Here is a 16,207-nt window from a genome sequence, read left to right as displayed (position 1 = left end):
GTCTGATCCAAAGCCCATTGGTGTCAGTGGAAGGACTCCTACTTATTTCAGTGGGATTTGGATCAGATCTTTGAACAAATGTTTAACTTGAAAGCATGCACTTAGGTCTTACTGAGTGGGTTAAATATTTTTGGAAGTGCTTTGTTTCATCATGTCAATGGGTCTTTTTGTCTGACAGGAATAGCAAGATGAATCTTCCTGATGATAGATACTATCTGATGACATTGCTGAGCATCAAGAATAAAAAAAAATGTTTTTTTTCCATCCTTAAACAACAATGGATTTATCGTTCCTTTCATTTCGAGTGGGTGAATGTCTACAGTAATATTTACCACTACCATTTATAAGTGCAATTTTTCAGATTTCCTCCCAGTCATAATCTATGTGTTATATACTGTGTTTTTAACTGGAAATGTCCCGTCGTACAAGCACAAGTGCACACAAGTGGTTTTTGTCATTCAGAGAGCCTTGTTGAAATTATCAGGTCTTCTTGCTTTACTGAATGGACTTGCCTTTTTCGTATTTTCGTAATGCAGTTGATATATGGGTATGATGAATGTTCACTGTTGAAAGTCTGGTGGGTTGATGTGAGAGATTTCTTGCCTTTATTTATTATTAGTAAAAGAAACATAACGAAATCTTTCCATATCATTATTTTTATGGCAGTAAAGTTGAAAGAATCCAAATCCTACTGTGCTAATGGCATATCTAGCAATATGTGAGGAGCAGGAGCAATGGTTGAAATTCAGTCCTGGGCAGAGGGCCAGCCCAGAGTGATTCTTCATAAAAGCCCCCAATTAAGACCTCAAAACAGGGCTTAAGTGGGACTCCAGTGCCCTATGCCTTGAGCTGGATTTCTGCAACGGTGTGGGGGAAAAAGTTCCTCCAAATTAATTATGCATCATAAATAATGTATTCTATTAGTTTAGCCTCTTTTTCTTGATTCCTTGAATTTGTTTAATTGAAATTACTCACCAAATAATTTCTATGAATAATCATGGCCTGAGGATTATTTTTGAGCAGTTCACGGTGAGCATTTCATATTCCACATTCAGAATGAGAGCCGTGTCATTGAGTTGTCATTATGCACGGAGGTCACATATTTCTGGTTTTGCTCCAGAAAAAAAATGAGATGAGTAGAAAAAAACCCATATTTTTTCAGACTCCACGTGTTCCCAAAAATTCCTTCCATTAAGTTAATTCAATAAGATGTTTGTGAACAGTTGTAGACTGAAGAAATATTTGGGCAGTCATTGCCTTTTGTCTTTTTCACCTGGTTTCTTACAGAAATGTGATTGTGCTTTATGTATGTGCACAGTATGTGCACTGTCTGGCTGTCAGTTATGTTCCCCTCCCTTCTCAAATATTTTGAACCAGATTTGATGAAAGGCGGCAGCCATTAAAGATTTTAGTTTCCCACTTGTTCAGCAGAAGTAAGTGACTGAGAATTGTCCCAACCAGAAGAAAGGTTGTAGCCTGGCCTCATTGCATTGAGTCTGGTGAGATGGAGTTAATTTTCCCTATAGCAGCCCTCACAGTGCTGGGCTTTTAGTGGTACGTAGAAAGGTGCTGATAATACATCAGTGATTTGGCTGCTGCTGAGCAGTGCTCCCACAGCATCAAGGTTGTCTCGCCAACATGCTCCCCCTTCACCAGTAGGCTGGGGATGGGCAAGATCTTGGGAGGGGACACAGCCAGGACAGCTGACCCAAACTGACCAAAGGGAGATTCCATACCATGTGACATCTGCTCAGCAATAAAAGCTGAGGAGAAAGGAGGAGGGGAGGCATTTGTTATTACGACGTTTGTCTTCCGGAGCAACCACTACATGTACTGAAGCCCTCATTCCTGGGAAGTGGCTGGACATCACCTGCTGATGTGAAGAAGAGAATAAATCTTTTGTTTTCCTTTGCTTCCATGCGCAGCCTTTGTTTTTGTTTTATTAAACTGCCTTCATCTTGACCCACGAGGTTTTTTTACATCTTTTCTCCCCCACTCCCATCCTGCTGAGGAGGGGAGTGATAGAGCGGCTTGGTGGGCACCTGGCATCCAGACAAGATCAACCCCCACACTCATCCGCTGTTATCTATCAGAAAAATCCACATCAGAGTTTGGCTCAAAACTGGAAATTTGTGTTTTGCCTGCTCACCCAGCTGCCTGTGGGGAGCAGGGAGGAGAATGTGTTCTTAAGCATTTGCCTTGTTGTTTGCAGGCTCCTGCAATATGAAGTAATAATGGATTGGAATAGCCCTGTGGTTTGAAAACAGTTTCACTTCAGATCAGACACTCAGCATTATTTGCAGGACTGTTTCAAGGTCTTGTTTCTGCATATTCTCAATGTGACTACTTCACTGTGTAAAGTTACATAAGTGCAAAAGAGGTTGCGGGGACTGAGATGTGGTTTCTGGTGTCAGAGGTAAAGCTAGTTTATGGCTAGTCACTCAGCACAGTGCAGGACAAGAAGCCACCTTGAGTCAATAGGAAAGAAGAAATTACACTGAAAAAGCAAGCAGTTTATCTATGAAAAGGGAGTATAATAAGTCAGAACAACAACCAAAAAAAAAAAGAGAACATGATGTAGCTTTTAGGAAGAGAGAGTTTCTGTCTGGTTTACCAACGATAGAAAAGTTAAGTCTCTGAGAACTAAGGACTTCTTTTTTTGACTAAAGAAAAATATTCCCTGCTTTCTTGCAGTGTTTTCCACATACTTTAGCCAGAAACTTTGCTGTCTCTGAGCAGTAATCATTTACCTGAAAAATACCCTATATATTTCTCTTTGTGGAGGCCGATTGGTTACAAATAATGACTTTGAAGCATGATCTATAACTCAAAGTGGCATGAAAAGAAATTGATAAGACAATCAGAACTTATGAGAATGGTGGTTGCATTACTATGTTGGGGAGAATCACTTAGAATAAAGAATTCCAGACTCCAGGGAAACCTTAAAATTTATTTGGCATCTGAAGTAGCTCCCTGAGTTGTCATTGCACAAAGCACAATACAAACATACATAACAACCTGACTTGGAGTTCAGCCACTGACAAATCTCCCTTTGACTTCATGGGGCCAGGATTTCATCTGACTTCTACTCTGGGGAGTTACACACAAACACACACAAATCTCGAGTATCTAATATGACATTTTATGGTGAGATTTAGGTGCTCAGGTATAAAATAGGCATACTCAGAATCTCCTCCCCTATGGACAGTGATCAAATTCTGATGGTGCTTAAAATCGCTTGATATCTCAATTTTTAACGTTACAGTTTTCCTGGGCATCCTCAGAGACATCTCTGTCCTTATAGACTCATTTCAAAGCAAAGCAGGCATGCACCAAACATGGCGCATTAACTGAAAGGACAACAGGAAGGGAAGAATTTACAATAATACTTCTGCTCTATATTGTAGTCATTGTGGTCCAGGATGCTGAAGATATTTAGTTGTCTGCCTTCTAGCCAGAGGACACCTGAATCTGTTGAATAGTCAGCAGATAAGTATGTGTCTGAACTGCCACATGTAGGGGATCTTGTTCCTTGTGTGGTATCTTTCTAGTCCATTAGATTCCATGTGGAGTGGAACAGCTTTGACAAGAGGGAGTGACCATTTGGCCTCGATCTAAAACATGTGTATGTATTCCATAACACTTGTGGCATTTCTTTCCATTACAAAGAATATAATGAATAAAAGTCCATCTTTTGTATGGTATCATTTTTACCGTTTATCATTCTTTTTCCTGTAAAGCAATAAAATCCTTTACACAGCAGGAGATTTTAATGTCCACTTCATGACTGAGCAGCAAGTGAAGCTGGTAGGAGAAAAGGACAGCTCAGTCAGCTTTGGTAATCTATTCTGGCTTGAAAACTACAGGCAAAACCAGTTATTTGTGCACATATTTGTTCCAAAGTATTTTTGCTTTGCAACCACTACACTGGTTAGCATTTGAGCTTTCTGACTAGAAATCTTGTTGTTGCTTTTGCAGATAGAAGTGTTTGGCTTTAGTATTTCTAGCTGGTGATAGTGATGCACTTGGAATTATACAGGGATGAGATCATTCCTTTATAGCTATTTGGCTATGAACTGGTCAGTGGTCCTGATCATCCCAAGTATAAGCATTGCAATACTTTCTTTTTTAGAGCTGTTGTGGCTTTCTGAAGCCTCTCTTTCCTTATGACAAATGCTTGTTTACTTCTGATAATTTTTTTTACTAATGCAAATATTTCTTCTTTTAACAGAATAACATTGACAGCTAAGGGGTCTCATTTTACAAATCACAACTTATGCTGTATCTGTAGCAGAATTGGGCTCAAAGGCAGATACATTGCACCTACAGATTTCTCCCCCAAAAAACATTTCTAATTGTTATTTTTTACCCTTTTTGTACTCAGTATCATTAGTATTTTGATACTGCAGGAACATCTGATAACATGAGTCATGGACCAAGCCCTCATTGTTGTATTGTTAGCTATAGTTTTGCTTCTTTCTTTCTTTCTTTTCTTTCTTTCTTTCTTTCTTTCTTTCTTTCTTTCTTTCTTTCTTTCTTTCTTCTGTAGAATGCAAGTATACTTGTGGGAAAGTAGTCATATCATTTTTGTTCCATACTTTAAAAGCTTTTGTAATATGAAGGTTTACATCTGGAATTGTAATTGTGCAGGATGCTGTATGCACAAGCAGAATGATAGCACTTGCCAGGTAGTTTACAATGATGTACTGAGAATTTCACTATTTTTTAAACTGAATCTGGAGGTGAAAGATTGACAGCTTGTATGTCAGACTTCTTGCTGGTGTCATTTGAAATAGCTGAAATACAGTGTTACCACTCCCTCCCTCCATCCCCTGAAATGAGGCTTATACGGGAAATGCTGACAAGACCCTTATCGTTTGAGATGGCACCATGCACAGCTTTAAATACTAGTTATAAATGTTAATGTGTTATCTGAAAGATATTTTTTCGACATGTAGGCAGCTCAGGATAGAGTCTCAGTAATAAATTTAACGAGTTCAGGGGGAAGACACAGTATGCTTATGTGAGTATTATAATGATTGACATTTTTGCAAACAGCGTATGATAAGTGGTGCAATTTTATTTTCAAGGTTTAATCAATAGAGAGCTCTTTGATATTGCTGTGTACTTTGCAAATAGATGCTTCCTTGGGATGACAGCAAAACAACTTCTCTATCGTGGTGTGTTTATGCTTAGGGTTTAATCAATGTGCTTTAGTGATTGTCATAAATTTTGATATTCAAAAAAATAAATAGAAGCTATAAAATAATTGCGCTTCAGGGTGGCAACCTGCTGCTGCTAGCCTGGATAATCTGTCTTTACAAAGGGTTAAAAGGGTGCGAAGTCCATCACTGTGCTGAGTACAAGAGCATGGGCTATGTACCAGTTTATCCCCATGTATTGTAAACCCATGCCAGCTGTTGCATAGGAAATTGAGGTGCATCTTTGAGGGCTTAAGAAGGACTTTATCAGTGTCTTGTGTTAGCTTTTGGGAGTGGATTTCCTCTCAAATTAGAGGAGTCAGAAGTGACCTTCACCCCCACTACTGGGAGGCCACAGCGTTACACTGCAGCCCCCCCAGTAATTTTGATCCACGTGGGTAGACAAGAAGTGATTGAAGCTTCTTCTGTGTGAGTATGAACATCCACCTAGTCTGAAACCCCTGGGATAGTTCCTTCAGTGGGCCCCAGCACCAGTACTGGTGCTCTTCAGGGAGGCCGAGAGGAGCAGGGCATCCCTCGCCCTTCTCTGGAGCATTTCAAGCCAGCACAGAGGACTTTGGGGAGGTGCCCACTGCTCTGGGTGAGCTTTGTTCTTACTGAGCAGACTCCGATTGCCTGTGTCTCTTTTGTTCTTGAAAACAACAGTAACAGTTGCAAGCTGAACTTTGAAAGATCATTTCACAAACATCTGAAGGCTGGCCATGTCCACAAAGAGCTGTGGTGCCAGCCCAGCTTGTCCTCCATATTGCAGCAGCCTGCACAAATTCATGCTGGCCCCACAAAACCAGTCCCAGGGAAGCCTGCTTGGAACAGATGGCGTTAACGATTTATTGGATGTGGCAGCGTAAGGACACACAGTATGAACTTGGAGATAACCTTTGGCAGGGAACTCTCTCTGTCTCTCTCATTCTTTCTGATAAAAATATAGTAACTGGTAGGCATTTGGGAAGCAAGGAAGCTGGAGCATTTCAGGTGACTTGACCTGAATTTAACGGACTGCCACTGTCACCGATGCAAAACCTCCAGAGCTGTCAGTAGGAGATCTGTGCCTGGCACCATTGCAGGGTATGACCCTGTTGGCATCGGGCTGGATCCTGATCTCAGCACAGAAATTCCTCTAGAGGCATGAGGCGTTACGGCAGGCTGACAGCAGCGTAAGATCAGGGTTTATGTGTGCCGTGCATACTAGATGAGTTGTTATAGACACCCATGAAAAAAATGGTCTGAAAATTTATTTATTTTTAACACTTTTTTACTTGCAGCAAGAAGATACTGTTTAAACAACCAGATACTGAAGCTTCAGCTGTAGTTCCACTTACTTTCATACAGACAAAACATTCAAGAGAATGACCTAAAGAGAGCAAAGGGGTTTTTCCTCCTTTTTATATAATTTTATGATCTGATATATGTGTGTGTGGGAGCTCTATATGTGTAAATGTATACATATATGTATGTACATCTGTTTGTTTAAATGACATGTTTTCCTTTTCCGTCCCTAGCCAACATCAATTTCTGTGCTGCCTTTGTAAATATGCCGTAATGGCTGATTCTTTTGCTTTCTTTGTGCTATCTTTGCTTATGCTGAATAGCAGCCGACACTTTAATTGGGATGACTGAGCTGAGTGCATTCGCCTTTGGAATTGGACACTTTTCAGTGTGAAGAGAGGGTACCACAGACTGACTCTTCTGTCTTTATCCTCAATCAAAACTCCATTAAATCAGACCTGTAGTTTGTAGCGAGGGACATTCTCCATTGCATTGAAATGCATGGGAAAGGCTGGAGACTCACAGTTTTTCAGGTTAATTAGATCCTGAAAAGGAGAATTAACTGAAGTTGTTTTCCCTATCTTTTTTCCTATTTTTAAGAGGCTTTTTAATTACCTTCATCTCTGTTGGTGTATTCATATACACTTCTCCCTGTATAGGAAAAATACTGTGTACTTTCGAATTTATTAAAAACCTTTTTGATAGACAGATTCTACTAATTCTTATTTTAAACAAAAATGAACACAGTGCTGGTACATTGTGTTAAAATTTATGCATCAGATCTTCCTATATATTAATATGAGCCATGCAGTTAATCTTTTTATTTATGTTTAACTGAGTGCTAACATTATTCACTGCTTAGGCACTAAATGAGAATTTGGTTTTCATTTGGCTGCATTGTGTTTGGAAAATAAAGGAAGGAATAATTTAGAGCATGACCATTCAAAAATTCTTTGGTGGGGGTGGTGGTTTCAGCAACCATGGGGTTTTTTTCAGGCTCCCATTAATGTACCTGCTGTGGACCCTACTGTTGATCCAGAAAGGTAAGTAATCTTCTTTTCAACTCTGTTTGGAAGGTTGCCTTTGGCTCCATGAAAACATGCTTTTTGTATTGATATACAAAAGTTAGTGACCTGCCCATGTGCCAGTAGAAAAATCACTTCTATGCCCCTAAAGAGGGCTCTCAAAGCCTGTATACCACTGCCAGCAGAGCCAGTCCCCTTGTAGGAGACCATGCAAGCTTTGAGGCAGGAGAAAACTGTTGGCTGGAGTCAGTTTTATAACTTATTTTGCATATATCTCCAAACTTCTTTCATCTTTGTGTGGCTGAAAATAGAGCTATTTTTCATGCTTACCCTTCTTATATCAGTATACATGAAGAATGGAATGTAATGTAGGAGGGAGACATCATCTTGTTCTTTTACTCAATTTTAGTTGAATTGATTTTGCAGATGAGGAAAGTTGCACTCGTAGTCACAGAATCACAGAATCACAGAATGTTAGGGATTGGAAGGGACCTCGAAAGATCATCTAGTCCAATCCCCCTGCCGGAGCAGGATTACCTAGACCATATCACACAGGAACGCGTCCAGGCGGGTTTTGAATGTCTCCAGAGAAGGAGACTCCACAACCTCTCTGGGCAGCCTGTTCCAGTGTTCAGTTACCCTCACTGTAAACAAGTTTTTCCTCATATTTATGTGGAATCTCCTGTGTTCCAGCTTGCACCTGTTGCCCCTTGTCCTGTCAGTGGATGTCACTGAGAAGAGCCTGGCTCCATCCTCATGACACTTGCCCTTTACATATTTATAAACATTAACGAGGTCACCCCTCAGTCTCCTCTTCTCCAAGCTAAAGAGACCCAACTCCCTCAGCCTCTCCTCCCCATTCCAGGTTTCCTTGTGTTACACTCGCTTCCAGCCCTTTTCCCCACATCCCTTTTAAGACTACTGTGTATTCAGTTCTCTAAGCCCTTAGCAATAATCCAGGCATGAGGTGTCTTGAGCAAATTCAAGAAAGCACTGTAATTTCAGCAATCATATGGCTCTTCTCATTCTAATGATGTTCCTTGCTCCATGTTAGATTAAAGCAGTTTTCTGTGGCTTCGTTACTGTTGCTATACAACACACTTCAGTCATGAAAGAGCAATGTTCTCGATGGATTGCAGGATTTTCTTCTTGATCCTTTTTTTCTGTTCCTACAATCTCTTTCTTCTCATCTCAGCTCTGAGATGTTGTACTGAATGTAAAATGCATGGCAAGAGCAGGACTGAACAGAGACCGACATGATAGACTTTTGATCAATCATGTTACAAAAAAAAAAAGTAGTCAAACTGGAAGAGGCACAGAGGAGGGACTGCTGTGGGAATGCAAAAGAAAAACGGAGTGAACTCCATTTTAAGAGCCCAGTTTGGAGGTCCCGGGGTTATCGGAAATAATCAATCAAACACTGGAACTGGAAGCCATGTCAGTGTAAAAACTGACATTTTCAGTCAGTTCAGTGCTGAAACTAATTGTCCTGGTGTGATGCTGAGGTGAGATGATATCTCCATGGTGTTTATGAACTAGTGCATGCTGCACTTTGCTTTGTTTCTTGGAATAGCTTGAGGATCTCTGCAGCATATGGCAGAAGGGCAGTCACAACATTGTTCTCTCTTTTGTATATATTGGGCTATTGAAAACCAGGAGATACCAATGCTTCTTTTGTTCTAATCCTCTGGCCCTAGTGGCAGTGTGACCCAGTCTTCTGCCATGACTAAGCCCCATATATTCTTCTGTTAAGGACCCTCAAAGCCACAATGTGGTGATTCCCAACTGGGCAAAGGCAAGTGAGAAGAAGCTAATGTAAGAACACAGGTTGCTACATTTTTCTTGATGTTCTTGATCACATGATCACCCGTGAGTTTCAGAGCTAGTGATCTACTTGAGATGCTGAATGAATGCAGTCATACAGTCAGTCAGGTTTAGCTTCAGAAATTATCTTGACCACTACTAGAGCTGGGAGTTTCACTTTTCCATTCTAGCCTATGTTTTGCAAGCACAGATTTGGTGTGCCAAAGAGGCAGACTGAAAGGCTCTTCTGAGCATGTAAGACTTCAGTCCCCTATACTGTGTTGTGATCAGCTTTGCTTTGTATTCTTAGAGTCAAATGCCAAGTAGCTACAAAGAGCTTGCAAATAGGGTCAATGTGTGGTTCTGCTGCAGTGTTTCCTTCACACTTAGGCATTTCACACCTGATGTCATCTAAGAGTTCTTCAACACAGCCTCATTTGACACATCCTCAAGCATCCAGGAACGTCTGGAAAGTTATTGATTTCAGCGACTTACTCAAATCTTGGCATTCTTGTTTGCATAGCTTTGGGGTTCTGCCATGTCAAAGCAAACAGGCATCAGTTGACACAAACAGATAGAGATTAACTGGAGGTACAAAGCAGTGAGGTAGGAGTGTTCACAAATAACTAGCGGCTTTTAATGGAAGCTGAGTCATGGATTCCTCCTGTGGCTTTGAAACTGCCAACAAAACAAAGTGCTGGGCTTATTTGGCATTTAATGCAGTACTCAGTCAGTATCAGTGCAGTCCCCAGGAACCTTGACTATGGCTCAGATGCCCCTTGCTGTAGACATGAGAAAGCACAGAATTAAGATAGTCATTGCCCCAAGTGTAACTAACTATCAAGTGAAACAGATTCCTTGATGTCATCAATGTCAGAACAGCCTCCAAAGAGAACAAAAACAATCTCCTTTGAAATATATGCTTGGTTTTGCTGATGTTGGAAAACAAGTTGTTTGGATTCCATGATAATGAGTCACTTTTATACAGAGAAAGTCAAGATGCTTTATGTAACTGCTCAGTGTCAGAAGAAAGCTATTTTAACAGAGCTTAGCAAGTTATGGATCTAAACCCATCCTTTACTGGCATCTCCTGAAAGTAGTATATTACCTTGCTAACAGGCAAAATGCTATCCAAGCAGATGAGCAGCAGTAGGCAGCCAAAATACCATGGCCAGGTTCATCAAGTGTGTTTGTTGAGGTCAAAGCTCCTGGAAGGCAGAATAGCAGAGGTGCTGTGTCCCGAGCTTCTGAGGCTGCCACCTGCTAATTGGATAGACTGTTTCTGCCTTAGCGCTGATCAGAGTTAATGCCTGAGATCAAAAGTTAGCTCAATGAAGATAAATTTGCAGCATGAGAGAATTCATCATGTAATTAAGTTACTGAAATACGGAATAAGCAAAGCATTGATATTATGTTGGTGTGCATAAGTGTAGTGAGGCAAGATCCTGAGGCACTCACTGAATCTGAACAGTTTGCCATACAGTTTAAAGAAAATTAAGGGTCCTAATTTCTGTTTGAAGTTATAGGCTATAAAGAGAAGAGGAGGGAAGACTTCTGCAGGTAAACTGCATCATTGCTAGCTATTCCTAACATATTAAAATTCCTCCCTAAAATTCTCTAGGAATGGTCCCACATCCCTAGAACATATCACGGGACTTCCTGATTGCTGCGTGATCTTTTCAGAGATCCTGAGGGAATTAGCACATCACCATAAGAGCGTATAAAGACTGTTCCTATACTGAAGCAAAACTGTCTCTGCCTGCCATCTTCTGTGATATAGAGGACTCTGGCTGTAACAAAATCAGAGAAATTCCTGTCACAGAGTTAGGAATGGGGAAGCACAGTGTTGGGGATACTACTCTTCCCCATTAAGCTTCAGTTTTGTCTTTCATCACCAGTGAAACTTTATTGTCTTAAGCTAAGTACCACGTCCCTCTATCCTGCAGGCCTCCTTCACTCAATAAGGGTGAGAACTTATGAATCATGTAAGCTGCTAAAACACCTGTGTTACCATAATTTTTCCTTTTGCAGTAGTCAACAAAGTGTTTCCAATCCCCTTTCTATTCAGACACTTTGGGATATATGGCAGGTGAAGGCTTTTGAAACAGAGTGCAATCTAACCTGGAAACATGGTGGGGCTTTATTTAAAGCAGGTGTATGCACACACACCTCCTACGTATACAACCTCCTTTTTGCCCGTATGAAAAGAAATGCTTTCCCAGAATTTGCAGCCAGTGTGTCCTGTTTGCATGCGTTACACATTCAGGGCATCAAACTGTGATCAGCAGGGTAAGGCCAGAGAGGCCAGAAACTTGCTTTCTGCTGCAGAACATCCTGGAGGGATGTAAGACAACAAAGAAACCTTCTTGGAGACTGCTGAGGAGGTCTATGCTATACAAGTAGCACACACCATCCTCTGAAGGGCAGCAGAATGCTTATGCAGAGGATGAGAGCCATCTTTTAAAGTAGATAGAGCCAAGCTAGGATCTACCAGGAGCGTTTTTGGGGGGGGGGAGGGGGGGGGTGTGTTCTCCTACCTCATTAGCAGTATTCAGTGTAGCTTCAGTGCTCTGACCCTTGATGACCTGTGAGCATGAGGCTTCTTCCAGTTTTTTGCCTCATCTACTTTGTCCTGATCAGGTGGCCTGTAGCAGACACCTACCACAGTGTCATCCACCATGAGCTGCCCTCTAATCCTGACCCATAAGCTGTCAGCTGGCTTGTCATCTGTCCCAAGGCACAGCTCCATGCATCCCAGTTGCTCTCTCTCATCAAGGGCAGCTCTCCCTCTTTGCTGTCCTGTCCTGTCCTTCCTGAAGAGCTGGGTTCATCCATGGCAGCCCTGCATGGCAGCTGACCAACCCACTCACCAGAGCTAGTACACCACATTGCTGTGATCCCAGCAAGATCACAGCCCAGTCCAGGACCTCTAATGCCTCCTGATTGTCCCCATGGTGTGTGCTGTAGTACAGGCACTTACTGGGAACCATTATAAACCACTATGAACCAGCACTAAGGCGTTGCACACCCCCCCAGAGACCCCTGCCCCAGCGGCACAGCAGGTGGAACGGAGGCTACCAGCCCCACAAAGACTATTTTACTTGAGCAGCGCTTTCTAGTCCTAACAAACCACTTGACACCAAGGGGCAGATATCTGACCGATGTCTCAGAGACACCTGCCCCGGCACCTTGGTTGCAACGTGCTGCACTCAGACAGCTATGTGAGCCGAACTGCGTTTTGGTGTTGTCTTTCACAGGTGTACCAAGCACACAGAATTTAGCAAAACCATGACCTGAGCCCTTTCCATAGCACTCATTAGCAGCGGCTCAGCCTTCGGCGCTGCGCAGTGCATACTAACGACTTGTTTTCATCGTTCCAGGGCATGGGAACTGCCTTCACACACACTGGTGTCCTCGGCCGTTCCTCACGTGGCTTTTGGAGCCCGCACCACAGCAGCTTCACTGGCATGCTGGCTGCCAGCGCGCGGGGCTCTGGGCCAGCCCTCAAGGGACCTGTGGAGGTTTTGGTAGGTTACAGGTGATCGAGTTTACAGGGGAAAAAAAAGAAAACTATCACTTGTTCAGAAGACTGTGTACAGGATTGGTGATAAGTCACATTTTGCTTTTTTTTTTCTTAGTGTGCAGACACCTTTTTCATAACTTCTCTTTTGCCTTGAGGTGAGACAGGCTGCCCACTGAGCTGGCAATGCTATGGAACTGGCAGCCTTTCTTTTTCACAGCCCCACACTAAATGCAGGACAAAGAGGCAGGGAAAAAAATCTGAGAAGAAAGTTGTGCCATTCTGTTTTCCCTTCTCCCATCTTCTGCCTGCTCTTTTCCTCAGGTCTTTTGCCCTAATACAAATGCAGGTAAAACCCTCCGAGTCTCAACCAGCAAAATCAAGAGAGTCACAGGCTCAGTCAGTATGTATCAGCTCTAATTTCTCTTTTCTCTCTCCTCATAATCCAGACAAGTCTTGCATGTTTTCTGCTCCATTCTTTGGGTCGAGAACACACTGATTAATAGCCAATTATTTCATACCCTAAGGAAATTTTGGGAAAGAAGTTTCTGGGAAGAGTCAACTTGTTTCAGGAAATGAGACTAATATTCATTAGGTGAGATGTTTCCCTTTCCTCTCCTTTTTAATACCATCCCATCCCAGCATAAGGCTGAACTTATTGCTGTAATAGGTATGGTTCAGATAGAGCATAATAGTTTCCCTGAGTTGGTTTGGTTTTTTTTCCTTCACAAAAAGTGAAGGTTTAGCCAGGGCATCATGGCAAATTTCCAGTTAGGTAATTAAATTCTGCTTACTGAAAATTCCCCTTTTAAAATCTGTCCCAGAATACAGTCTGCTTTTCCTGTGAGTACTTTGAAAGGACTGATTCATTTTAACTTCACAGCTGTCAAAATTCTGAAGCCTGCTGAAATTATCCTTGACTGCCTAAACCAGAACGTGCAGTTCCACCTGAGGTGTTGTTGTCTGAATTCTTGTTTAGGTACAATTCACGTAGGCTCAACCTGTGTACCAAATAGGTCCGATTCTGCTGACTCGCGGAAGTAAACAAAATTATTTGCACGGGAAAAGCAAGAACTATTTAAAACTATATTTTTATTAACATGTAGAGTAGGCCATGAATAAATTCAATTCGTGCATCAAGGGCCATTTTGCATGTGCAAAAATACAATCGTGAAAAAAAAGGCTGAAAGATAGTCTGAGGTGTGCAGTCTGGAAAAGCAATCCAGAACAGATGATCCACACTATAAATTACCACAATTTATTTTTTTAATTTACTTGTGCTACTTTAATTTATTATTGTTTATTCATGTGATAGATGGCATTTAATTTCAGTATGAGAGCTTCAGAATGAGTGTTTGATGCTAATGGTTGGAATTTATTCCTGGGCAGAAAGCCAATGTGCCACAGCCGTGTTCCACTTATGCCCTCCAAGCTGTATTTAAGTGGCCTTCTGCTGCCCTTGGGTTAGGTATTACACAGGAAACTTGCAGCCTAATGCAGGCCTGCAGCTCACTCGCTGGAGTGAGGGAAAGATGGCTTTTCATCTCTTCTCTTCAGCAAGAAAATCAAATAACTGGATTATTGGCCCTTCGATTGTGCTCAGCACAAATGGTTCAAAATCATGTTGTATGGGACTTCTGAGATGAAATGTAAATTGATAAAGAAAACAAATGTATTGAATTGGTCTAATATGTCAATAGTATGCTATTACCTGATTAAGTGGAATGGCTATGACTGGTCTTCTAAACAGCTACATATACGTCAGACATCTGCTGCTAGACTGGCCACATGAAAAAAAAACAATAAAACAAAAAAGGCCCACCCATAGGAGCCTACTAAAGGCATAAATTAATGCAGGTTTTCCTTCCTTGCTATTTTTATCTCTGGAATAGAAAATCAAAGCAAATAGATCATTCCACTGCAGGGTTAAAATTAAAATTACCCAAGGATCTATGCAGCACATGAAATACTGGGGCTGATAGAGTAGAACCTGACTGCTTTGTTCTACTTATACCTTCGTATGCATTGACTTGAACTTTGAATTTCCTACTCTCTGTCCTTTTTTGTTACGTGCATGTATGTTTTACGTATTTATTTAGGGCTAAATTCTATTTATTACATTGTGTTTTTAAGACATAATATCAGCTAAAGCTGGGAGAAGCATCCTAACATATTCTAGACTACTTTATTATTGTCATTATTCTGCATATTCACACATGCATATCATGATCCAAAATATTTTGAGGCAAATCATTCAACTGTGTAAAATAAGTAGGTCCACATGGAAGTGTAGCTGAGGTGAATCCCTACACTTTATACAGTGGAGAAAATGTCTTTAACAGCCAAGGATTTGATTCTTATGTTTTGTTAGACTGGTTTCTCTACATGTTTCTTGTTAAAGTCATTATCTTACTGTCCTTTTGTACTTATGTGTCTACAGAGCAATAAATAGCTATTGAAATGAGGCTGTCATCATGACTGTGTGTGCATGTTTCACTCCACAATTCTGATGAATACAGTCTGTACAGGGAGCAGAGGGCTGTAACCTTAGCTGATGTAAGTTGGTAGCTCCTGTGTTCAAGTGAATTTTTTGCTGGCCAAATATCTGAGTAGGAGTTCTAATGACTGGGGTTTAGAATAGAGCCTCCAAAACTGACTAATAAAATATACATTAAATTAGAAGCTGAGATATATTTTTGTAGCTTGTTGAGATTCTAGCATGTATTTGTATTAATAAGTTAATAAATGCGTAATGGATGCGACACTTACCCAGCTGAACATTTCAAGTTAAAAAAAAAGATTGATAGACAACGCATTCCATTAGTTCTCTCTTTTACAACTAATAAACTTCCAGTTCATTAAGTTATTACATGCCATTCCTCATCTCACAAATAGAACCCATAATTCAGTTTTTCCCAGAGTTGCACATTCTTTAAGTGTACAGACTAAATTACCAGAGCACATTCTGTCAATAAAGCTTCTGTTTGGTGGTGGAAGGAGGAGGCAGTTAAGTAAAGTAATATGAAATGAGAGCCATTTTTTGTGTCAGAGGTCGTTTATTTGCTTCAATATTTCTTTTATTCTATTTATACGTTTGCTAAATGATGATTATTATGGAAAGCCCATGGTTAATCACTGCATTACATTTAAAATGTTTTACATTTTGTTGCAGACTCTTACACTTGCAAATCTTTAGAGTTATCTTCAACAGCAAACTGTCCTTTTGCAATGAATGCCTGACAATCTATTAGTTCAGCTGTGCATTTACTGAAAGATAAAGGCTTTCTTCTGTGAGCAGTGGGAAAGCCACAGAGGCAAAAATAATCCATATTCTGCAGTCCTAAACCAAAAGACTTGTCGTTTCCTGAGCC

The sequence above is a fragment of the Nyctibius grandis genome, chromosome 13 (genome assembly GCF_013368605.1).
Source record: "Nyctibius grandis isolate bNycGra1 chromosome 13, bNycGra1.pri, whole genome shotgun sequence".
NCBI classification, from domain to species: domain Eukaryota; kingdom Metazoa; phylum Chordata; class Aves; order Nyctibiiformes; family Nyctibiidae; genus Nyctibius; species Nyctibius grandis.
Note: the sequence above shows the minus strand (reverse complement) of the source record.